At 38.4% G+C, this 24,981-nt stretch overlaps 1 long non-coding RNA gene across 1 annotated transcript in view; it reads left to right on the plus strand.

Moving 5' to 3' along the window:
- Window positions 1-24,399, plus strand: part of LOC148126314 (uncharacterized) — a 108,984-nt gene extending 84,585 nt beyond the window's left edge. Inside the window, exon 3 of the long non-coding RNA XR_015742598.1 lies at window positions 24,289-24,399. This is a non-coding gene — a long non-coding RNA (uncharacterized LOC148126314). The remainder of the gene's footprint in view (window positions 1-24,288) is intronic.
- Window positions 24,400-24,981: the final 582 nt, after the last annotated feature.

Here is a 24,981-nt window from a genome sequence, read left to right on the forward strand (position 1 = left end):
AACACTCCTTTTTCCTTTCCCACATTTGTTATTAGAATAACAACGCATAGATTTGTCCGGAGCACCACTTCCAGGAGACCTTGCTCATGCTTGGTCACTTCACATATAGATTACTGCTGAGGAAGCCCTTGAAGACTATCTATAATCTACAACTAGTTCAGAATGTGATGGAGTACATAGTGATAGATGCCCATACATTTACCAGTGTTAAATCTCTATTATGTGCATTACATTGCCTCCTTGTTTCCTTTCAGGTACAATTAAAGGTGCTGGTTATATGGAACAGGGCCAAATTATCTGAAGGACTGCTTCTTCTTAAGAACTACCCATTCTAATAGATGTGATAGGATAGGCAAGTTCCTAGTTCCTTCCCTTAAGCATTGCCATCTTGTGGGATCTAAGAAGTGTGCCTTTTTTGTGGCAGCCTCTGCTATACAATGGCAGTCCCTCTGAAGTTTGGCAGGCCCTGATCTTCCAAGCCTTCTAGATAACACTTAAGATCAGGCTTTTCACCCAAGCACTGGGATAGAGTGAGATCTAGAGTGAGGTTTTATGAAGGGCTGCTTGTTTACATTTATTATGGTGCCAGGTTTTTTTTTTAACTATATGTGGATTTAATTGTTGATTTGGAGCTGTCCAGGCTTTAAAATGAGATGGGCAGCTATATAAATATTGTAAATAAATAATAAAATATATAAGAGATAAGTTCCTTGTATAATTCTCTACTATCAGAATATGTGGTAGAATGTTTCTATTCTCTTCGCAAGTACAGAAGATTAGAAACTTGTTTTTATGCACCCACATATTGGCAAATGGAGCAGCTGTCAGAATAAAGGCAAATAACTTCATATCCAGTAGTCTGCCAAATGAATGTAAGACTAGGAAGGAAGACTAATTTAGTAAAACAGAACAGAGTGCGGGAAGGATGCTGCATTCATCATTGGATGAATCACTCTGTATTTTTTAAGTACTTATTTCTCTTTATAAATCAGTTCAAGGTAACACAGCATTCCAGTTACATTGTAAGGAGACTATTTTTTTTCCTGTTGCCTCAGAAATAAAAATTACCACAACCAGAAAACACAGTTCCTTAGACATAACTGTTGATTTCAATGAAAATGAGTGAAATTAATTTGCAAATGCTGAGAGTTAGTAGAGATTCCATATTTAAATGATAATTCTCATTTAAAGTACCAATGGCAAATTTTATTTACTGAAGGTGTTAGCTAATGGATGGCTAGATAGCAAAATCTGGGAAATGGCAATCATAGAAGATGTTGAGAATGCTCCTTGCCCCCAAACCTCATGTTCCTATGGTGGAGGAGGACATTTTATAATAGATTGCCCTGGCAGGTAAGACCAAATGTTTGGAGTTTTTACCACTGAAGCAGGATCCCTCTTCTTGTTTTTTTTTTTTTTATTGGCTAGGGAAGCAATGAGCAGCCCATGTGATTATTGTAAATATTGGAAAAGGAAAGTAGTCTCTAGGTCATCCACACATTTAGTGAGAAATATTGTTCTGTGTAATATGTCTGCTTTCCTCACTTCCTCTTTTTATAGCAGCAGAGAAGTTTGGCAGTCACAGTGCACCTATTTTCTCTGTTGACACAGAAAATGAAAGGTCTGGACATCAAAGCAACCAAAGTCATCCAAAACAGATTGCACATTTCAATATTTCCAGTTAGAAACGATGCTTCTCTTTAGCAATAGCACTTAGATTTATATACCTTTTCATGGTGTTTTACAGCCCTCTCTAAGCCGTTTATAGAGTCAGCATATTGCCCCCAACAATCTGGGTCCTATTTTACTAACCTCACAAGAATGGAAGACCGAGTCAACTTTAAGCAAGTTGAAGGTTTTCCCCAGGTCAGCAGATTGATTACTTTTCCAGGAACATTACATGTATTCAGATTGGCTTTCAACATGATAGGTATATTCCCTTAATATCCACCACCTTGTGGTAGGGGAAAAAATAGTGGGAATCATTATCTTGTTCTTCCTCATTTTTTTTTTCCTGGGAATCAAGGCATAATTTTGCCCAAAGCTTTAGAGTAAATGGAACAACATTCTTGTTTGTAAAAAATATCAAGATGGATTTGCTGCAAAGTCCTGAGTTTGGAGTGTTGTGATTTCAGTCAGTGGCTTTTTAATAGGAGGTATTTATTTATTTATATTCAACTATATTAAACATGTGTTAAAATATTTAAAGAAAAATAAAAAAGGAAAATGGATAAAAGAGTAATATATAAGTAAATAAAGGAAGGATTTAAAAAGTAGGCAGGATGATGCAAAACATGCTGGATGGAGCTGAACATGCTTTTTTCTGGTATATGGATCATGGTCCATTACTGTTTTGGACTCATGGTGCACTAAAGTAACAGTGAGCAATTTTAATGGCCTTTGATATCTGTGTTCCCATAAGTAATATATGCAGAATTGCATATGAACAGCTGTTTATTAATTTGTTCAACATTAAAGACTGAATATTTTTTTTCTGCTGCTGACAAGTCTTTATCAGATCAGTTCTTCAAGCAGTAGCCACCATCTGTTAGGATTCTTTGCTGTTTTCCCTTTCAGGAGAAACTTCTCTTGTGTATCACATTATTAGATGTTCATCTCCTGTTGTAATAAGATAAGAATTTGAATTTGTGAAATTCTTAGAGGTCTTCTAGTCCAACCTTTGCTTGAGCAGGAGATCCTATACAATTTCAGATAAATGGTTGTCCCACAACTTCTGAAGGCAAGCTATTCCTTTGCTTGATTGCTCTCAAAATTAGGAAATTTCTCCTTAATTCTAGGATGCTTCCTTGGTTAGTTTCTATCCATTGTTTCTCATCTTGCTTTTTGCTCCTTTGGAAAATAGTTTGACCTCCTTGTCTTTGTAGGAGCCCCTCAAATGTTGGAACACTATTCTCATGTTACCTTTAGTCCTTCTTTTCACTAGACTAGGCAAACCCAATTGTCGCAACCCTTCTTGATATGTTTTAGCCTCCAGCCCTCTAATAATCTTTGTTGCTCATCTTTGCACTCTTTCCAGAGTCTCAACACCTCTTTTATACTGTGGTGATCAGAACAGGATGCAGTATTCCAATCTGTGGTGAATTTCTTGTATTGAGAGCTAGGTTTCTTACATTAGTCAGTAGCTGTGAAGCTAAGCTATTCTAAAACTGGAGAGGTGGCTGCTGGAGTGAATGGGAAGAGAAATATGTTACCGGCTTTTCTTTATCTATCCTACAAAATAGATACTCCCATTAAAAGAAATACTACATTCTCCCCTTTTTGGCATTTAATCAAGTACATTGCAATTACTTGCCATCCAGAAAATGTGTCTCACACTATTCCCTTTCAGAGTAAGCAATTGCATGTAAAGTTCAGGATAAGGATGAGAAGTAATAGGCAAAAGAATTGAAAGGCAGGAAAGAAAAAAATGGAATTAAATATAATTTACATCAAAACTACTTACTCCACATCTTTTTATCCTTTATATCTAGGCATGCTTTGTTAATTCATGAGTTTGGCATGCTATCTGAAATTTCCCTATAAGAAAAGTAGAGAAGCAGCTTTCATCCCCTTAAATTGTCCCCATTCTCTTCTCGAAATATATTATGGGGAAAAATGTGTTGTGTGATGTCATTCCTCTACAGATTGCTTTGCACATCTCTTCAAGCAAAAGGTGCTTTATGAGACAAAGTTGGGCAATGCAAAGACTGCTGTTCTCATGTTGGGCAGTGAATCTAGCCAGCTGTTACAAAGAAGAGAGGGTAATAAAATAATATTAGCAGTTTTCATGGCTCTAATAACTTCTAATTAGACCCACAGAGGAGTTGATGACCCTGGCAAGAAAATCAATCAGGAGGCATAAAGTCCCTTCTTGGCATAGGACAGTTTGGTTTGAAACCAGCCAGATAATAGTCCTGTGTTGTTTTTCAAAGTTGCTGGTATGCTTTTGGACTTTGTAATCTTTGTAATTTGGCAGCTCCAAAGAGTTTCATGGAGATTTGTTCAGCCTGTAGATTAATGGCAATGTCCCTGCAAATTAAAAAAAAAAATCCCTTTCTACCCAGAACAGCTTGCAGAGCACATTGGATTTGGTCCAAACAGGGTTTTTGAGTGATCTGTCCTACGTGAAGTATTCCCCTTAGGAGTTTTGTTGTTCTGAGCCCCCCTCGCCACATCTTGAAGTATCCACGAGCCCACAAAGTTTCAAGATAAACTCAGCTGGAATGGGGAAATGAAATGTCTCAGCCATTCACCTGTTAACAGGCATCTACATAAAGAATCCAGATTAGAGTGAAATGAGTATTTAATGAAGTAAAAAAAGTAATTAATATTTTAACACTTGTCTAGTGTGAAAGTAAAAAATAGAACGAGCTTCTCCCCACTTCTGTCACTTCTGTATATTGCTGGATCTGTATATAATGAGAGGGAAAAATGTTATTTAGTATTGTGATATTCCAAACCAGAGACTGGTTCGATAGAGTTGAAATTGCAGACAAAAGAGTCAATTAAATCCAAGCAAAATTGCCCCCTTCCCAAACTGACAATCCAATGAGGTGTGAGCTATTGGATACATGCTGTCATCTCGATCATTTTCTCCAAAGTTAATTTTGTGAAGAAAATATTCAAAGGCAAAGGTATGTTATTATTGTTGTTTTGAATCAGAATTGCCTAAGTCCCAGGACTTCCAAATTTTGTCACCAAATTAAATTGTGTAATGTGATGGAAGGGGGAAATTATTCAATACATGGGAAGCAACAATCTTAAAATGCATTTAATTAATTTAACATTAACATTTAAATTTAATTAAGATAAACCTAGTTCTGGTTCTGCCTTTGCCATTCTTGTTTTCAATTTTCATTTTGTGGAAAGTCAAACCTGATATGTTGCCACAAGAAGATGCATATTTTCTGTGAACAGTTGCCAATTGGAGTATCAGCATCGCCTGATGTTGATGCAGTGTCTATACCCAATCTGTGCATCCTGTTCTCTTATTGCCTCCCTCCCCAATTCCACCAGAGGAAAAAAAAAATCTGGTCATTATTATTTTACTCAGAATAATAATTTCTAAGTCATGGTGGAGAGGTAAGTAGTCAGAAGTCTTTAACAGTTACCTAGCATTGTCAATTTTGAAATGGGTCAGGCCCATCACAGCCTATTTTCTCTGTTTCTCAGCCTGACACATTTTGGGGGAGCTTTGGAATGTCAAACCAGATATCAACAACTTCCTATCTTGTGGGAACCAAGGTCATCCAAACAGGTGCTGGCCAGACACTGGAAGAGGTTACCAAGGAGACATCAGAACACCTAATTGTACAATGTGACCTGTGACAAGGAGGGAGGAAGCTCCCTAATCTTTAAATATATTAAAAGTGTGGGAAATAGCCAGAGCTGGTTTTAAAATCATCTGTGCTGAAATGATGTATTCAGTAAAGCAGTTCTTTGAGGAAACTGAAAGTCTCAAGAGTGCTGATTCACTTGGATTCATCAATCAGCACCTTATATGGCAGTAGATATTTTATGCAGGTTGTATTTTTGAGAGCAAATCAGCAAGCAAATGAACAAAAAAACAGAAGGCATATCCACCCTCAACTACCACATATGGACTCTTGCCCCATAAACATCTTGTAGGCTGTTCTCGTTCCTGGAATTAACTATGCACATCCCAATTACTGTTTGCAGGGTTGCTAATCCCTAGTTTCCTTACTCCGATAGATAATACCTATCTATTCTGGTACATCAACAAGAGTATGGAAGGAAAACAGCAGAATGAAGGACTTCCTGACATGTAAAAATGGATCATGGGAAAGTTTTTTTACTATTTGTGAGGGAGTGAGCAAAGGAATCATTTCAAATGTCTCTAAAGCAAAAATATCATTTTGCTGTGGGTGAGCAACATAACATCAGAAGCACTTCTTGGGTTTTTTTTTGCCTTCAACATTTATTTTATTTTGTTCAAGGGCGGTAGCCAGAGAAGCAATAGTGTATTTAGTCCAACATCATTTCGGAACCCTTGGCTCAAACTTAATATTCTAGGATAGAATGGGGGGAAATGGTAGCTGTCACATGGATACACCAACAGGTTGCCAGAACTAGAATTTGTGAATTTTTTTGCAAAATACTTTTCTTTTTCTAAGATGGGAAGCCTAAGCAATGGAGTGGGATAGCAACACAGAAATATCTTAGGAACAAAAAAGTCAGCTTGAGCAATGTTGTCTCTCTTCTAAAAGTGCACTGGAAGTTTGTGGCACCTCTTCTTTCCTTCCCTTCTTTTCCCTTCCCTTCTCTTTCCCTTCCTTTTGTTTTATGGGTTTCAATTTTTATTTGTTTAGTTAGTACCAGGGGTGGGATTCCACTGGTATAACAACAGGTTCAATGATCGCACTCTCTGCGTGTATGCTCCACATTTTTAAAAAGCCCATATGTACCTTAACTGCAGCCTCTGTGACTCAAACAGCTGAGGAGCAGCAAACCGCTATGCTGTGCAAATCAGGAAATACAGCACAGGAAAGAGCAGGGGTGGGTGGGCCACCCCTTCTCATCATTGTGAACCAGTTCAGAGCCAGATGATAATCAGAAGAAGGGGTTCACCCAAACTGGTGTTAACCAATAGAATCCCACCCCTGGTTCTCTTTCTTCTTTCAGGAAGGGACAGAAGAAGAGAGGGAGAAAGGGAGAGAGAAAGAAAGGAAGGAAAGAGGGAAGGAGGAAGGGAAGGAAGGAAAGAAGTAGTAAGGGATGGGGGAAGGAGGGAGTGAAGGAACGAAGGAATGAAAAGAATACTGAAAAATAATCACTTCTTGCTAGAATGTCCTTACATCTAAAAAACATCCAAGTTACCCAGGAGCTTGCTCTTCCTGAGACCATCATCTGTGAACTGTCCTTAAATATCACATTTCAATTCTTATTATGTTAAAGAGCACCTGATTATGACATCGAACATGGAAACAAGCTAAATTCACTACTAACATGGGCAACATCCTGCCCACACGCTTTTATCTTTCTTGGTGACTTCAATCTACCTCATATTAACTGGACCCTAAATGAATGTACAGCTGAACCCATACATGCAACCTTATACAATGCTGTTACAAATCTGGGACTAGAACAACTAGTAACCAGCAATACTAGACTTAACAACTGCCTTGATCTCATCTTCTGAAATAGTTTGAATTTAATTTACAGAATACAAACTAAAGAACGCTTTTCCAACAGTGACCACAATATGATTGACTTTTGTCTCAACATACGCCCACACAAAAATAATCACAATGATGTAATCCCCAATTATAACTTCAAAAAAGGCAACTATGATCTTATAGACAACGATCTCTCATCCCTTGATTGGCAATCTCTATTCACTGGATGCAATACTGTAGAAGATCATTACAACATATTTTTACTTTAAATCAAAAGAGTCATTAATCTATATGTACTAATAACAACTCCCAAAACAATGAAAAAAAGCAGATTACCCAAAACAATAAGGAAGCTTCAATCCAAAAAGAAATCGCTTTGGTGGAAAAATAAATCTGGTCACGTTGCCAACTGCAAAAGCCGATACAAAAATTTATACCACCAGATAAAGACTGAATGCACCAATTATCATATTAAACAAGAGGAAAACCTTCTACGCACCAATTCCACCCTCACTTTTTATAATTTCGTAAACAACAAACTAAAAGACTCAAGGTCCATCCCACCCCTGATAGGACCTAATGGTAAAGACTGCAACAATGACACCATTAAAGCCAACATCTTTAACACATTCTTTGGTTCAGTATTTGTAAACAGCAGTGGATCATGCCCAGTATTTCCTAGCTGAACTGCAGAAAGCTACAGTGATCTAATACATATTGATTTTACAGAAGACAATGTTGAAAAAGCACTATGCAATCTAAAACCATCTCTATCTATTGGACTGGGCGGAATATGTGCCTACTTCTTTAAAAAGCTATCCACTGCCATAGCCAAAACTCTAAGCATAATCTTTGAAAAATCTTTCAGGATCAGCTCCTTGCCAAAACTATGGTCACAAGCCACGGTCATCCCCATCTTCAAAAAGGGAGACACCAGTCTAGTTGAAAATTACAGAACAATCTCCTTATGCTGCGTCACCTGTAAAGTCATGGAATCAATTATTAACCAATCCATTATCCTCCACTTAGAGACAAACAACCTACTCTCTAATAAACAATTTGGTTTTAGGAAAAAACTATTATGTAATCTGCAACTCTTACACTGCAAAAACATATGGACTACACAACTCGTTCAGGGCAAAACAATAGACACAATCTATATAGACTTCTGTAAAGCCTTTGATTCAGTGGTACACGACAAACTACTCCTAAAACTAAAATTTTATGGTATCTCTCGACAACTGCATAACTAGATAGAAGCATTCCTGTCAAACAGACAACAAATGGTCAAAATTGGGAGCGTCTTATCAAATTCTGTACCTGTCAATAGTGGTGACCCCCAAGGCAGTGTTCTAGGACCAACTCTTTTCATACTCTACCTAAATGACCTCTGTGATCATATTAAGAGCAACTGCATTCTCTTCGCTGATGATGTAAAGCTATTCAATACCACAGACAATCCTGCTACCCTTCAAAAAGATCTTGACTATATCAGAATGGTCAAACAAATGGCAACTTCAAATCTCAACAAATAAATGCTCTATCTTCCATATTGGCAAAAAAATTCAGAATATAAAATACAGGCTGAATAGTCAAGACCTTGTTGATGATCCAAACTCTGTCAAGGATCTTGGAGTACTCACCTCGAATGATCTAAGTGCTAGAGCCCACTGTAACTACATAGCCAAAAAGGCATTAAGAGTTGTTAACCTAATCCTACATAGTTTTTTCTGTGGTAATATCATACTACTAACTAGAGCATACAAAACATTTGCTAGACCAATACTCAAATACAGCTCATCAGTCTGGAACCCACATTACGTATCTGATATTAGCACAGTTGAGAAAGTCCAGAAATATTTCACAAGAAGGGTTCTCCACTCCTCTACTCATTGTAGAATACCTTATGAAACCAGACTTGAAATTCTAGACCTAGAAAACCTTGAATTATGCCGTCTTCAGTCTGATCTAAGTATGGTATATAAAATCATACATTGCAATGATTTACCTGTCAATGAATACTTCAGGTTCAACCATAACAACACAAGTGCACACAATAGATACAAACCAAGGTTAACCGCACCAAACTTGATTGCAGGAAATATGACTTCAGCAACAGAGTGGTCAATGTCTGGAATACTCTACCTGATTCTGGTTTCTTCCCCAAACCCCCAAAACTTTAACCTTAGACTGTCTACTATTGACCTCATCCCCTTCCTAAGAGGCTTGTAGGGAGCATGCATAAGCGCACTAACGTGCCTACCGTCTCTGTCCTATTGTTTCTTTTATTTTTCTTATATGTACCCATTTCATGTATTCATAACTATGTATATACTTATACCTATTATCTTGTAAGCGATTGACAAATCAAAATAAATAAATAAATAAAACAAAACAAAACATAGAATCAATATCCATATCAATGGATCCATATCCATATCAATGGATCAGAACAGAAGAAGGGGAGTGGACCATAACCAAAAGAACCAAAGAAGATTAGAAGGCAGTCTCTAGAAACTAGTGTCTGTGATTGAAAAACTAAAATGCAGCTTCTGACAAATGCCCAAAACAATAACAACAAAAAGTTTTTTCAAGTACATCAGAAGAAATGGAAAACTAAAAGAATCAAGGATATCCTTGACCCTGAGATACAGGATATAATTCTCTGGAAATTCCTCATGAAGACCTTTATGTCAAAGTTGCTGTTACAACTGTGGAGTTATACCATTAAAAAAATAGTGAAGAATTTCTTCTTCTTGTTGGAGGAATTTAGAGGAATCATCTACCTCATTTCTTCACCAACACATTGCAGGATTTTAAAAGACTATTTTTAACCCATCATCAATCAAGATTTTCTAATGTATCTGTATATTAGTTAATTACTTTAGAATTGCTTCTGTCTGTTTATCTCATGGCTATGGCTTATGTGCGAGGCACTGACAGATCCCACATACACAAACTAATTGTCAATGATAGGAGCACAACTGCTCCCTCTACTTTTTCTTATACCAGAGGCGGTATTCAGCGGGTTCTGGCAAGTTCTGGAAAACTGGTTGTGGGAACTATGATTCTTTGTTCTTTGTGTACATGCTAGGACAACGGAGCCTTCTGGTAGTTGGCTGGAACACGAAGCAAGGAGCAAAGACAAATTGTTGCCATTTCCTAACCAGAACTGTAACAAACTTAAACTCTGCAGCCTTGTATGCTTTATGCGAATGATCAGTGCATGTTGCGTGATGTAATGCGTTTGTGATAGGGCATTAACAAAATTGCTACGTTAACAAAGATTGCTTCTAATAAAAGAGGGTTTCGGAGTTCTCTCTGCGCTCTCATCCCAAGACAACTTTGCGAAGTGTCTTCTTTTCATGAGAGACCACCACAACTGGTGACCCCGACGTGATCTACTCAAAAGAGATACGTCTTTGGCACACCCATTCTCATCGTCTGGAATAGACTTGGTGCACCCCATCCGCTTGAATCGCTGGCGACAACGGATCCCTCGTGAGTATGGGTGGTAGATTCTCTAAGGAGCAGGCAGCTCACATTCAGGAAATCAGAGAATTGACCAAACAATTTTTTTTACCTTTAAAAAGGGGGGCTCCCTTCATGCCCCCCTCCCAAAAACCTCTATTGAGGAACTCCTAGAATACATTTGGCAACACTGCCCTTTTTATCTGGCTAAAGGCAGTATCAAAACTACAGTATGGAAGGAGATTGGAAAATACCTTCATGCAAGTCCTAGGGCCCCTTCGTCTATATTAATTGCTTGGAGGGTGGTTTTTGAGGCTCTCTCCTCTCTAGAGCAACCCCTACTTGGCCCCCTTTCTGGACCCCCTCCCTATGTGAATCCTGCTGTACAACTCTTGCCCCCTGCTGTGGCGCCTGTGTCTCTTAAACCGACTGCCCCCTGGAGGCAAATGAGGTTGGTAAACCTCCTCCCCTTCTCCTGACCCCCTCACCCAATCCCTCTTCTTCTTCCCTTGCTTTCCCTTCTGTGCCTTCCTCTCCTGCCTTACCCCCTCCTATGGGCGCAGTTCATGCTGCCATCGCTGCAGGAGTTAGAACTGGTGAGTTAGATCACTCTGACTGCCCATCGGCGTTCCCGTTAGTTTATGCACAGAACGCACAGGGACAAAACGTCCCACACTGGGAACCCATCCCTGTTAAATCAATCAAGGATATCAAACAAGCTGTACAAATGTATGGTATTCAGGCTCCATTTACGATGGGATTATTTAGAATGATGGCTAACGCCCATATAATGATCCCAGCTGATTGGCATAGCCTTTTTCATATGACTCTAACAGGGACTCAAATCTTACTGCAAATGAACTGGCAGGAGAGGGTGCCTTTGCTGCTCCCGCAGCTCAATATAATAGCCCTATTAATGCTCTTAACCTTTCTGCACAAGCCGCTCTGCTTGCTCTCTCTCGCTTGGATGACCCTCATACCTCCGCACAATCTTTTGCAAAAATTCTACAAAATTCCAATGAACCCTATGCCAATTTTATTGAACGCCTCCAAACGGCCCTACAAAGGCAAATTACAAATGAGGCGGCTCGGCAGGAAATTCTTCTTAAATTGGCATATGAGAACGCTAATGCAGACTGTAAAACCTTGCTTACTTCCTTGATTAATTCTCCAGATGCCACTCTAGCCCAATTCCTACAAGCCTGCAGGGTGGTGGGAAAACACCAATACACTTCCAAAATGATGGCTGCAGCTATTACCAGAGGTAATAAGCCATCTGGTAATTGTTACAATTGTGGGAAGCCTGGCCATTTTAAATCACAATGCCGAGCCCCTGGCGGGGGGGCAGCAAAGCCCTCCACCAGTAGAGATGTTCGACCAAAACAGTCTGCCCGAAATGTAAGAAAGGCTATCATTGGGCTAATCAATGTCAATCAAAAACTGAACCCTCGGGAAACGAGTAGAGGGGCCGGCAGCTAGCCCCTCTCCCAAGGCTGCCCATATACCATCCACTGTGTATGAATTATCAGTGGCAGAAGATGTGCTCATATCCTTTCCCCATCTACCACTCTCTGTCGGCGCACAGCTTCCTCCTTCTGCCTCCTTCTCCTCCTATAAAACTGCTCTTATACAATCTCATCCTCATGCCCTCCTCAAAGGAATCTCTGTGGTTCCTGATCTGCTTTATCCTTCCTCAAAACTCTCAGCCATTAACCTTTCTGTGCTATCCACTCTTCCAACGAAGTTACAAAAGGGTGATGTCATAGCAAAAATGATCATGGTACCGCAACTTTCCTCTGATGTGCTTGCCCTCACTAGATCTATCACCGAAACTAAGCCCACACTCTTGGCTTTAATCAAGGGTCGCCGCTTCACCTCTGGTGCTGATGTCTCGGTGATACGCTCTGACGAGTGGCCTACAGACTGGGAAACAGAGACCTCCCTATCAGTCAGAGGTGTAGGAGGGATTCAAACGGCTCGCATCAGTAAGTTTTGGCTCCCTGTGACTTCTGAAAACCTCACAGGGGCTGCACAAATAAAGCCCGTCATCCTCTCCTTTCACATGAATTTGTGGGGGAGGGACTTGCTCTCTCAATTTGGTGCTAAATTGCAACTAGAATGACTCATCCTCTTCCCCTTCGCTTGACCTTAAGCACGGACATTCCTGTTTGGGTTGATCAATGGCCATTGCCAGCAAATAAATTGCTTACATTGCAGCAATTAACAACAACCATCCTCTGCTACTATTCTATCTGCTTTCTCTCTTTCTCCCCTAACCCCTTGGGACAGTCATAACTATTTTCATCAAAATAAAAGGGCTCTTATGAAGGAATTCCAAATCACCACCCAAGAGGCTGCTGCAATTATTCAACAATGCCCTACTTGCAGCAAGCAAGCCCCTGCCCTGCCAATGGGAGTAAATCCCAGAGGCTTAAAAGCCTGCCAAATTTGGCAAATGGATGTAACCCAGTATGCGCCTTTTGCACCATGGAAATATATCCATATTTCAGTGGACACATACTCAGGGTTCATCATGGCCTCCCCGCAAAGAGGAGAGACCACAAAACATGTCATTAACCACTGCATCCAGTCATTTGCGTGCCTGGGAAAGCCCTTGGAATTAAAAACTGATAATGGCCCCGCCTATACTAGTAGCAACTTTGCTACCTTTTGTAAACAATGGGGCATTTTGCACAAATTTGGCATTCCATACAATTCTCAAGGGCAGGCCATAGTAGAAAGAGCCAATCTGACCCTAAAGAATGCTCTTGACAAAGTTCAAAACTCAATGGGGAAACTCACCCCAGGGCTACCCACGCTGCAAAACAAGCTTAACTTGTGCTTATTTACACTGAATTTCCTGAATGAGTCTGGCACACCTGCTTCTTCTGCTGCCTCTCGACACTTTTGCTCTCCATCCAAGGATGCTCCTAGACCTCCAGTCTACTTTCAACAGTTGCCAGATCCCACATGGCATTGGCCAGCTGAACTTATAACCTGGGGATAAGGGTACGTGGCTGTTTCCTACAACAACGCCACCACCTGGGTCCCCGGACGACAAGTGAGGCCTTTTCTACCCAAACCAGCCTTGCCTACATCAGCATCATGAAGCTGCCCGCTGCATTCATCATTTGCCTCCTGGGTTTCCACATCGTTCCTGCTGATACGACAGCCACCCCATCCTCCTGCAACGCCTGCATCAAAACTACTCTCAGTGGAACGAAAACCCAATCCACCCTGATCTATCATACCTTGAAGCCTGAGTGCAACTCCATGACGGTCTCCCCTTGTCTGCATAACAACACTCAATATGCGCGATGTTACACTGCTGAAGGCATTCAGTGCTATGAGCCCAAGGCAGTGGGACCCATTACAGCATCCCTATATGTCTATGCATACAAAGGTGGCTCCAGTTCTGATCTTGCAGGAATGTTCTCTACCAGTCAAACAAAAAATGGGTACATAACCCATAATGTCACTCGGCGGGGTACCAACACCTCAGTATGCTTTGATGCTTGCCTTGCCATCAGCAAATGTCAAGGTCCTAACAACGCTGCAGGAGTTACCTGCGGCTCACACAGCTGGCAGAGATCTTATCTACAGGAAAAGAAATATCTCTTTCAAAAGCTGTCCGGGACTAACGTGGGGGCCACCACTGTTTACAACTACTGGTACACTCCACCTATTGACTCTGCTCAAATAAGAGGCCCTCAAAATATTAATATCACTGTTAAATCAAGCTCTACTTCATGTACCACTGACAAATGTAATCCCATTTGCTTGTACACTCACTTACCTGAATCTAAGGGGGTACAATATTGTTTTATAGGTCTTGATTTTAGAGATATGTTTGGATCCTGGTTCCCAAAATTGCCTGGTTTGCAAGCTATTGTAGTGCTCATTGGTATGATTGCTGCGGGATGTGTTGTATTGCCTTGTGTATTACCCATCTTTGTACGCACTATTTCTAACAGTTTATCCCTCTTGGCTGAGAAAAAAGCCACTGCGCAGGTAATGGCTCTCTGGAATCAACAAATAACTAACACATATGAACCACTGCCATCCGAAAATGAGATAGGAGAGCCAACCTGTGACGACCCAGATGAGGACAAGATGTTTGTGATGGTTGAAGAAGTCACGAACGCCGTGGATAACATCAGCATGCACAGCACTCTTGCCTACGGGCCTGACAAAGACTGTTGTTGGGACTAAAACACTCCCTGTCTCTTAAAAAGGAAAAACAGGGGAGATGTGGGAACTATGATTCTTTGTTCTTTGTGTACGTGCTAGGACAACGGAGCCTTCTGGTAGTTGGCTGGAACACGAAGCAAGGAGCAAAGACAAATTGTTGCCATTTCCTAACCAGAACTGTAACAAACTTAAACTCTGCAGCCTTGTATGCTTTATGCAAATGATCAGTGCATGTTGTGTGATGTAATGCGTTTGTGATAGGACATTAACAAAATTGCTTCGTTAACAAAGATTGCTTCTAATAAAAGAGGGTTTCGGAGTTCTCTCTGCACTCTCATCCCAAGACAACTTTGCGAAGTGTCTTCTTTTCATGAGAGACCACCACAACTGGTAGTGAAAATTTTGAGTAGTTCAGAGAACCAGCAAATACCACCTCTGACTGGGCCCACCCCCATCTATTTTCTTCCTCCTGAATCCCAGTTGATTGGCTGGGTCTTCTTTTATTGCCCTGCATAGGAGAACAGAGCTGGAAAGGAAGTTAGTGGGGTTGGGAGGGAATGGGATTTTACAGTAACCTTCCCCCAGGAGTGGGGTGGAAATAGACATTTTGTAGTATCCTTCCACTGCCACACTCACCAAGCCATGCCCACAGAACCAGTAGTAAAAATGTTTGAATCCCACCACTGCCCTATACCCACCAATATCAACACACTGAAGGGGGACAATTCATATATACCTTTTAGTATAACAGTGCTTTTATTGCTGCATTGGTCTTTTGTTGCTTGAAAAGCTAAAAACATATAGCAGTAACCACTCCTTTTTTACATTAATCCACAAACACATATGACTGAAACTCTATGTTTCAGTTTGATGTTCTTCAAACATCAAACATCTATAAAGAGACAACTCTTCTGATGATAAAAAGAAAGCCGCCCTCTCTCTCTTTCTCTCTCTTTCTCTTTCTCTCTCTCTCCTCCCTCCCTCTCCCTCTCCCTCTCCCCCCCCCTCTCTCTCACACACACAAACACACAGAAGAATAGACTAATTTATCATACACATACCCAGAGCCCATTATAATTCAGGAATAAAAAGTGCTTCAATTATAAAAAAAATAATCTCTCAAATTATGTTGTGTGTGCCAGGTGTTTCAATGTTGGGAGATATATGCTGTGTAATTGATAACTATCAGAATTTGTTGCCAATTTGCTTAGCAAATCCTTTTATTGTTAGTCCTTAGATGTGCCCTGAGTGCAAGGCCCTTTCATGCTAATGCTTTTGGCCTTGGCTGTTAACGTATCTTGGAAAGAAGAAAGTTATTTCTCAGCTAAACCAGGCCCAGTGATGGACAGTCCTTTATTCAAAATGTAAATCTCAGGAACTGCCAAAGTTTCTTTGAAGCTGAATAGATAGATCCGCCTCTGTGTCTCTTCCTCTCTTCTCACAGCAGCATTTTGAGCCCTACTCTATTTCCAAAATCCTGATGGAGTTGCTGATTTTTTTTTTTTTTTTGGACCTGACAGGTTTTTTGTTTTTTTTGTTTTTTGAGCTTTATGATGAACTGCTGTTGATATTCTCACAATAGGTTTTCTTTCTTTCAAGCTGTGACTGATTTCATGCTGGAGCTAGAAAATTGTCTGGTTGTAGAATGTTCTTACAGCATCCCATAACCAGATATGAATTTAGATGTGAAAATCTGCTGGGTACCATTCACATATCAGAAAGAATCTTCTTTTTACCGAATGGACAGGGTATTCTTTTTTTATTTCAGTGGTATCTGGTGAAGCTGTCCCTTGGTCTTTATTTTCAAACAAAGGTATAGCCTTGGCAAGTATGCTTCTGACACATTGAGAGAGACATACAGATTCAAAGGCAGAAAGGGGAGAGGAGATAACTATGCAGGGAGAGAGAAATATGGAGAAGGAGAAATTAATATTAAAAGTGCTCATGCTTTCAGTGACTAAGAGCATGCATTTTAAGCATGAAAGGAGCCAGGTCATAGAATACTATGTTAAATCTTTTTTCTAATGGTATGATCATTTTTTGTTTTAATGTGTAAGAGCATTCAAGCATTTTCTTCATTCCTTCTCCCACCTGCCACCACCACCCCCATGTTTTTACATACACATACCTCACACTCTGAGAGGCACTATATCCAGACTTGTTTACCACCATCTATTATACTGTATACAAGGCTACACGTGGAAGATGTTTAGAAATTTAAATTAGCCCATTTATGGCAGGAGTGTATCTATATTTATCTTGTTTTCTTCCTTTGTTACTTCTCAGATAAATAAAATAATAAAGAACTAGTAACTCAGAAAAGTAAGAGCAAATATAATCAGAGTAGTTTGACTTTTAATCAGGTACAGAAGTGCAACTTCACTTTTCCCTTAATACTAGTTTGGGATACTCTCAGAATGTTGCTTTTATCCTACAAAAGCCTAAAAACCCGCTGTTTTATATATACTAGTTAAACATTCAGATATTGTTTCAACATATAGCAAATAAATCATTAGGGGAACAGGCTGGTAAAAGCAAATTTGGCCTACGCAGCAAACTGTTAATATGGTTATTGTAAAGGCTGGTCTTGGCTTTCTGCTCTGTAAATAGGAGATAATGATAATACTAAAAATACATAATAAATACACCACTGTATGATGGGATCATATTACTGGAACTTGTTATGTACTTATATATGCATTCAATTTATCCAGAGTATCCATTGAACCAGTAAATTATGCATGTTCAACTTGTGGCCCATGGATTGTACTATATATGGCCCTGGACAACTAGTAATGTAGTTTGTAAATTTATTATATATGTATGTATGTATGTGTCTATGTTTGTGTATATGCATATATGTAGATAGATAGATAGATAGATAGATAGATAGATAGATAGATAGATAGATAGATAGATAGATAGATAGATAGATATTTCTATCATCTCTATCTCTATCTATCTATCTATCTATCTATCTATCTATCTATCTATCTATCATCTAGTAAAAAAGATGTTGAGACTCTAAAAAGAATTCAGAGAAGAGCAACAAAGATGATTAGGGGACTGGAGGATAAAATACATAAAGAAAAGAAGGGGTCAAGCTATTCTCCAAAGCATCTGACATCAGGACAAAAAGCAATGAATGGATGGAAACTAACCAAGGAGAGAAGAAACCTAGAATGAAGAGAAATTTCCTGACAGAACAATTAATCAGTGGAATGGCTTGCCTCCAGAAGTTGTAGATGTTCCAACATGGGAAATTTTAAAGAAGAGGTTGGATAGCCATTTGTCTAAAATGGTATAGGGTTAGGGGGGTTGATTAGAAGACCTCCAAGGTCTCTTCCAACTCTATTATTCTGTTATTTGTTACATACAACATACATGCATATACTATATTATATATTTTATATGTGGCCCAAGACAATTCATCTTCACTCAATACAGCGCAGACAAGCCAAAAGTTGGAAAAACTCGCATTAAAAACTTCTGCATGGAAGGTAACAAATTTCAATCCTGGCAGGCATTAGCTCAGTTACCTAATTTGTCACAGGCCTTTCTACACTTGTGCCTAATTCTTAGGTAAAGTTATAGTATGAACTGTGGCAAAATCATCCATGTTGTTATGGCAGCATGCTGAATGTATTACTTTAGATTTTTTTTCAAGCTAAGTAGGAATTTCCTTATCTTATGACTTCTTCTTAGCTGTTTCTGCATACAATGCTAGATGCAGATGTTTTCTTTTTATTTATTATTGCTCTGAAATAAAAAAGAGAAACAATATAAGAATCTCTCCCCATCCTCCTCTAAAGGAGATCAGCTTTTTAGATCAGCCCACAATTTTAGTGAAAATTGGTTTAGGTTCCCAATGAAAAAGTGAAATGTTTATTGCTGTAAAAAGTATTTTCTTATAGCATATTTTTAGAAAGACTGAATTTATGCACATAAAAAACTCTGAACCTGAAATTTCTGGATTTAAATCAGATAATTAATATTATACTCTAATAGAGTAGGAACTGGAAAAAATATTGATTGGTTCCTATGGAACAAAACTATTCAGCCCTGCTAATTGAAATAAGCAGCATACTACTTAGAGATAGAAACAGCTTTAAAAGGAAATAAAGATTTTCAGGCCTATTTAAAGCTTGTCATAGTATTGTCTCATTTGGCTTAATATCCTTATGATTATTAATATGGTGTTTCAAAAAATCATTACAATTTAATGATTTGAATTATTTTGATGTACAAATTAACAATTTGGGATTGATCATTATATGAACTATTCTGGATTTACCAGGCAAATATTATTTTTCCACATTAAGAAAATCCCAGGATTACAGCGTTCAATTGATGATATGTGTTCATCTTCTACCAATTACCTGCTCTCTGCTGGTGTACTGGAAAGATCGATAATACTGTGCCAAGCCAAGATTTAATAATGTATTATAAAATAAATTGAATGATTTTATTTATAAATGTAATGTGTTACTGCTTCTCCTTTTTTTTTTTTTTGGCTTGTTTAACTTCCTTCTTTTCTTTTTTGAATTTCTTATTTTTCTTTACCCATCTCTCTCTATATATATTCTTTTTAAATTTTGTGTTAAGACATTGCCTTTATCCATTCTCTGACTCGTGAGTGAGAGAACATTAAGGTAGCATTTTCCCCTCTGTGTTGGCATTAAGGTACCATTTCCCCTCTGGCAACCTGAAAGAATGCAGTGTTCATCACTGGAAATGAGAACAAATTTGCAAGCCATTCTTATCAGGGTGAAATTAGGTGAGCAGTAATGAGTCAGCTCAATGGGAAGAACAAGCACTATCTATATATAGTATATGCCCTTTTAGTCATCAGATACCTGGCCTGTATAATAAGCTGACCAAAATGACCAAAGGAGAATATAGAGGCTGTTGATGTGAAGACCCAGGAGCTCATCACAGTTTACAGAGGTTTTCATCCCAATTCCAGAGATTGTATACCCTGAAACTGTATGGTTAATGACAAAGTCACCATCCTGGATTAAGTCCAGAGCATGCAGGATTAGATCAGTAAATTGGCATCCAAAGATTAGCTCAGGAGAGCATGTTTGAGGCAACAGCAGACATGAGAGAAAGATTAAGCGGAAGACATGTATGATGGGATGTACCAAAACAGATAGCTGGTTGGCTGACATTAGGACAGTCTAGAAAAGGGTCTGAAAAGAGCTAGACTAAAAGATGGCACTATGATTGTAGCAGTACAACATCAGGTAATAATAGTAGATCCAAAGAAGTAGGTGTCTACCACACTACATAGGATCTGATGTGAAGACCTGCACAAAGGCCTCAGACATAGTCCAACATGTAGTGGCAAGGTGTAAGATGCAGGTAGAAGCAGCATACAGTGAAGTGTAGCTCTGTGTGTCATCATGCCTCTTGTTCCTATGTATATCAATGGGAAGGAACAGCTGTCAATGGATTATTTATTTATGTATTTATTTATGTATTTATTTATTTATCAATCAAATTCCATTTTAATTCTGGGTGGCATAGAATACCAAGAACAGCATGCAATCATAATAAGAAAATAAAATAATGAACATTTGGATGAAATAACACTAAAACTATCTCAAAGATACAAGAGTCTTACCAGGTTCCCATCACCAACAAACCTGGAGAAACATCCAGGTTCAAGGGCCCATTTGAGCAAGAGCAAAACAAGGTCAATACAAATCTTTAGGGAGTTGCTATTCCAGAGCACACACATTGTTAAAGAGAAAGACCACCACCTGGGCCCTGTCAGATTTAATCAATGGTTAAGAGAGTGACAATTTTATATGATCAAACAGGATGCATAGCATTTATATGAGATGCATCTCCCTCAGATACCTGACCAAATGTCATGAAGGGCTTTATATATGATTACTAGTGTCTTCATTTGCACTTGGAAGCTTATAGGAAGCCAGCACAGCTTATTCGGAAGAAGTATATATGGGATAGCATAGTATGTCATAAATGCCCATGCCATTGTATTCTGAAGCAGCTGCAATTTCCAAGTTGGAAGTCCCTGATAAAGCCCATGTGAGATGAGCAAGATGTGAATGACTTTCACATTCCAGAAAGAGACAGAGTTGGTTCACAAGACAGATCTGTAGGAAAATCTTCCTGGCCACAACTTCTCCTTCATGTGTCCAGAAAAGTCCCTTAAATAGAAGGGACTCCATCTGGCACTAAAGATGAAAAGTCCAGTTCTGGGCTTTAGGAATTTGGAGTCTTTGCGTCACATCCTGAATATGTTGAAAGCTATCTACCTAACAGATTGCTGCTTCAAATCATCAGGGAAATGCTAGATATTTTTTCCCAGTCATGGCTGTGGAAAAGTACTTGTGGAGTTTTCTGGCTCAAAATCCTACAGTGCATTTTGCCTGCAGCGAAAGTGTGAGCCATCTGTTGTTTCACCTCAAACTTCAACATGTCCACTTCATTAACTGAAATGTACAGATTTAAATGAAGAAAAACCAGTCAGAAATATCTAGATGTTAGGGATTATGAGGTAGGAAAAAATCAAGGAATATAGAGATTGGAATAGGAAGTAGCCTAGAAGGATAAAAGCCTGAAACTATCATGGGAATGAAGACTCTGAAAGAAAAAGAGGAAATAGCAATAAAGCAACTGCCGTAACAATAACAATAACTGAAGCACACTAGAGTTAAGAGCATGATAGTTCTTATATTGATTGGAAAAGGGGATGTTCTCCTGTTTTATTAGGAAGGTTTGTATCCTCAATATAAAAGAGCTCTGAAATTCAGGTTATCACAGGAATCTTTTTTTTTAAAAAAAGGAACAACTGTTTCTGCTTCTCTGTTTCTCTGTCTCAGATAAAATTGATAATGATAATGAGACTTTCACAGAATCCAAAAGATTGAGATACCACAGTGTAAACATAATACAACAATTTAGAATGGCAACATGCTAAATTGATACAAGTTCCTTACTGGCAAATCCATGAAGAATTAAGCATTTATATTCTTGTCTATCATAAAATGAATATTAATGACAACAGCATTATGCCATGCCAGCAAGAGACAAGTGTGTAAAGTATGCATTTAGGTATGAAATAAATTAGTTTTTTAAAAAAACGGCCAAATGTTGCCTTTCAAAAGATGATGAATATTTCATTATCACAGTGGAAAATATTCCTAAATTATGTACCTTAGCCTCACAGTGATATCTAATTCATTCCATTTCCACTGGAACAAAAGAAATTCATTATATCATTCTACTTCAGTTTCCCTTGAAAGGGATTCTAAACAATATCAGTTATAAATGAAATTCCTCTAAATTCCACATTTTCTTTCTTTACTGAGGTAGTCAAACCATCTATAATCTTAGATCCTCTTTTTCTATTTGTTGCCTTTTCTAAATGTAGAAAGGTACAAAGTATTACAAAGAAATGTAACCCCAAAACTGAATCAAAAATAAAGAAGACTAGACAACCCTAGCCATCCTTTCAAAGTTATTTCTTTCTCTAAACAGAGAAACAGAATTACCACGGACAGATTGCTATTTATTTTGTTTTGTTTTAAAACTAATGAAAAAATATCATTGTTTTAAGCAAGACAAATATAGATTCCTTTCATTTAATAAAGGGCACATTTAATGACATTTGTGGTTGATCTGCCATTCTTTAACTTCTTTTTCCTTGGCTTTAAGTAACAGGTAGCTGACCATTCTGGAATACCAGTTTCCCTGGATAAACCAACACATTCTCTACAATTTGTCTTTGTTCTTTATGTATATTAAGAGCAACACATCACTGTATGGGAACTGTGCCACTGAAGGGGGACAACTCACCTTCTTATAAACAGAGCATACCTGTATTTCTTGGAATCATGACAATGTCATTTTTGAACACAGCAATGTTTATCTTTGCTATGATGAAATTCTTGTGGAGTTCTTCCATGAACATCCATGTTCCACTACAAAGCCTTGAAAGATTAAAAGGTCCTTAGTTCCAATTTATGTGGTGACAATACAAAAAGTTAAATTGAATCAAGGAAATTTGTTGGATAATGAGTAGCATTTAATCCTTTACTGACAATATTGAAGCAACAATATTATTTCATCATTCCAAGAGAAGTGTCTAATGCATGTAGAATTGATATTTTGTCATCATTTCATGCAAGAGAATCAAGATAGAATGTTTTCAGAATAGTTCTGCAGGATTATCAAATGTTGGGTAGATGAACCTTCCCACTCCTAAGGCAGTGCTTTGACTCACTTGGTCATTTAATGGCTGCATCAGGAAGAGCAGGGGATGGAGCTCATTAGGTGAAGCTGTCTCACGTAGCAGTCATTACAGCATGCAAGTGTAATTGGTAAGCTCCATTACAGTCTTAGATTGAGGACTACCTGTATTTGTTTTAATGCTGGAAGAGAATCACTGAATTATATCATTTAAAAAATCAGATATGTATAGAGCTGATAGCCATCCTGTGATTTTGTTTGCCAGGGGCAGAACAAATACTAGATGGGCTTCAGCTATGACTAAATTCTCTACTACTCTGGCTTCCTGCGGCTGTAATATCCTTGGCCCTGGATTCATCTGCCTTGCTTTCATATAAGTATGGGGCCACAATGTTAGAGAGTTGATTTAAGTTTATTGATCTCTATGAATAATAATATTCTTGGTTTGTGGTCTACAGGCAATGGTGGTGAGGCTTTTTCCCCACATGTAGTCTATCTATATGCAGATAAAAGCATATGAGACTGTATGGAAACAAAACCATTCCATACACAGTCTATGTTACATCACAAAAACAAAAATTGTTGATAGATCATGCCAACTTAATCTTTTAAAACTCCCCATTTGTACTTTTAACCAATAAATGTTCCTTTGGGCTATTTTGATGTTCCTTTGGGCTATTTTGATAAATGTAATCATCATGTGCTTCAAAAGAGACATGATTTTTAGTTCAGGTCAAACAAGCACAACAAACAAAGATTGTTCAGAAGCTAAACTAAGAGGATTTGACTGCCAGAACCCATTAGGTAAGAACTATGAAGGAATAAGCCAATACTTCTGTCTTTATGGATAGTCCATGAAAACAGAAAAGAGCCCAGTTAACTGTTCACCAATGCATGTGAGAGGCACCTCTTGTATTGTGATAATTGGGCTCTTGGTTACCTAGTATTCAGTTAGCAGAACAGAGAACAGTGTTAATAGAAAACTTGAGTCATAAAAGGAGAGTTAAATTCAAAGCTTAAGTCCTAAAAGACAGGACATTTTGACATGAGAACTGACATGTGTTTCTGAGTTTAACTGATCTTTTTTTAAAGCAGCAAAAAGACAGCTTAATTTGGCCATTGCTTTTGTGGAGCCATTTTATGATCATTTTGACTTTAGTCGTAATCTTACTAGAATGAAGCTTGTATTTTCTTTTATTCCTTTTATTCTTCCAGCCACTGGGTTCATTTCCTATTCTGCATAATCTGTTTTTTTCCCCCATTCCAGATTCATTGGTCGTTTTAAGCACATCATAAAAAAGACTAAAAGAGCAATTTCAAGGAATGTTTAAAATGGCTGAAGGCCGGATCCCAGAGTGCTGACTTTCCAACTGCTGCCTAAATTATCACCTACAGCACTGTTCGGAGGTCCTGTTCACATAGCACAAACCTACTTTTCCAAGCAGTGTCCTAATTCTCAAGATCACTGACCAAGACAAGGGGATCCGTGAAAAGACACACCTGATATCTAAGTTGGCTAGGTGATGATCTGAAGTGACAAGAGAAGAATAGCCTTCTGCCAAAAGACGTTCACCTACATTTTTCAGCCTAATACACCCTCTCTTCATATTCCCCCCAGTAGCCACCCAAACCTAATCTTCCCCTCTTTCTGCCCTATACCCCAATTATTCTCTTCCTGCCCTAATATTTTTCCCTCAATATAACTCTGTTTAGTTGATAAATTGATCTTAATTAATTAATTCTATAATTATTTATCTTTAGCAATTAATAAATTATTACAGATTATTCGTGTCTAATGGTTATTATTTAGGCTAATTAATTGTTTTGAATATTAGTATGATCAGAATGTTTAGTATAAATTAGTGGTTAGTGCAATTAATTGACTGTGTATTTAGTGATTAGTATAATTAATTATTAGAGTGATTATTTATTAGTTAAATTAATTGACTAGTGTATTTAG

This window comes from Pseudonaja textilis, chromosome 3 (genome assembly GCF_049901715.1).
Source record: "Pseudonaja textilis isolate UNSWEBS1 chromosome 3, rPseTex1.2, whole genome shotgun sequence".
In the NCBI taxonomy this organism is placed as follows: Eukaryota; Metazoa; Chordata; class Lepidosauria; order Squamata; family Elapidae; genus Pseudonaja; species Pseudonaja textilis.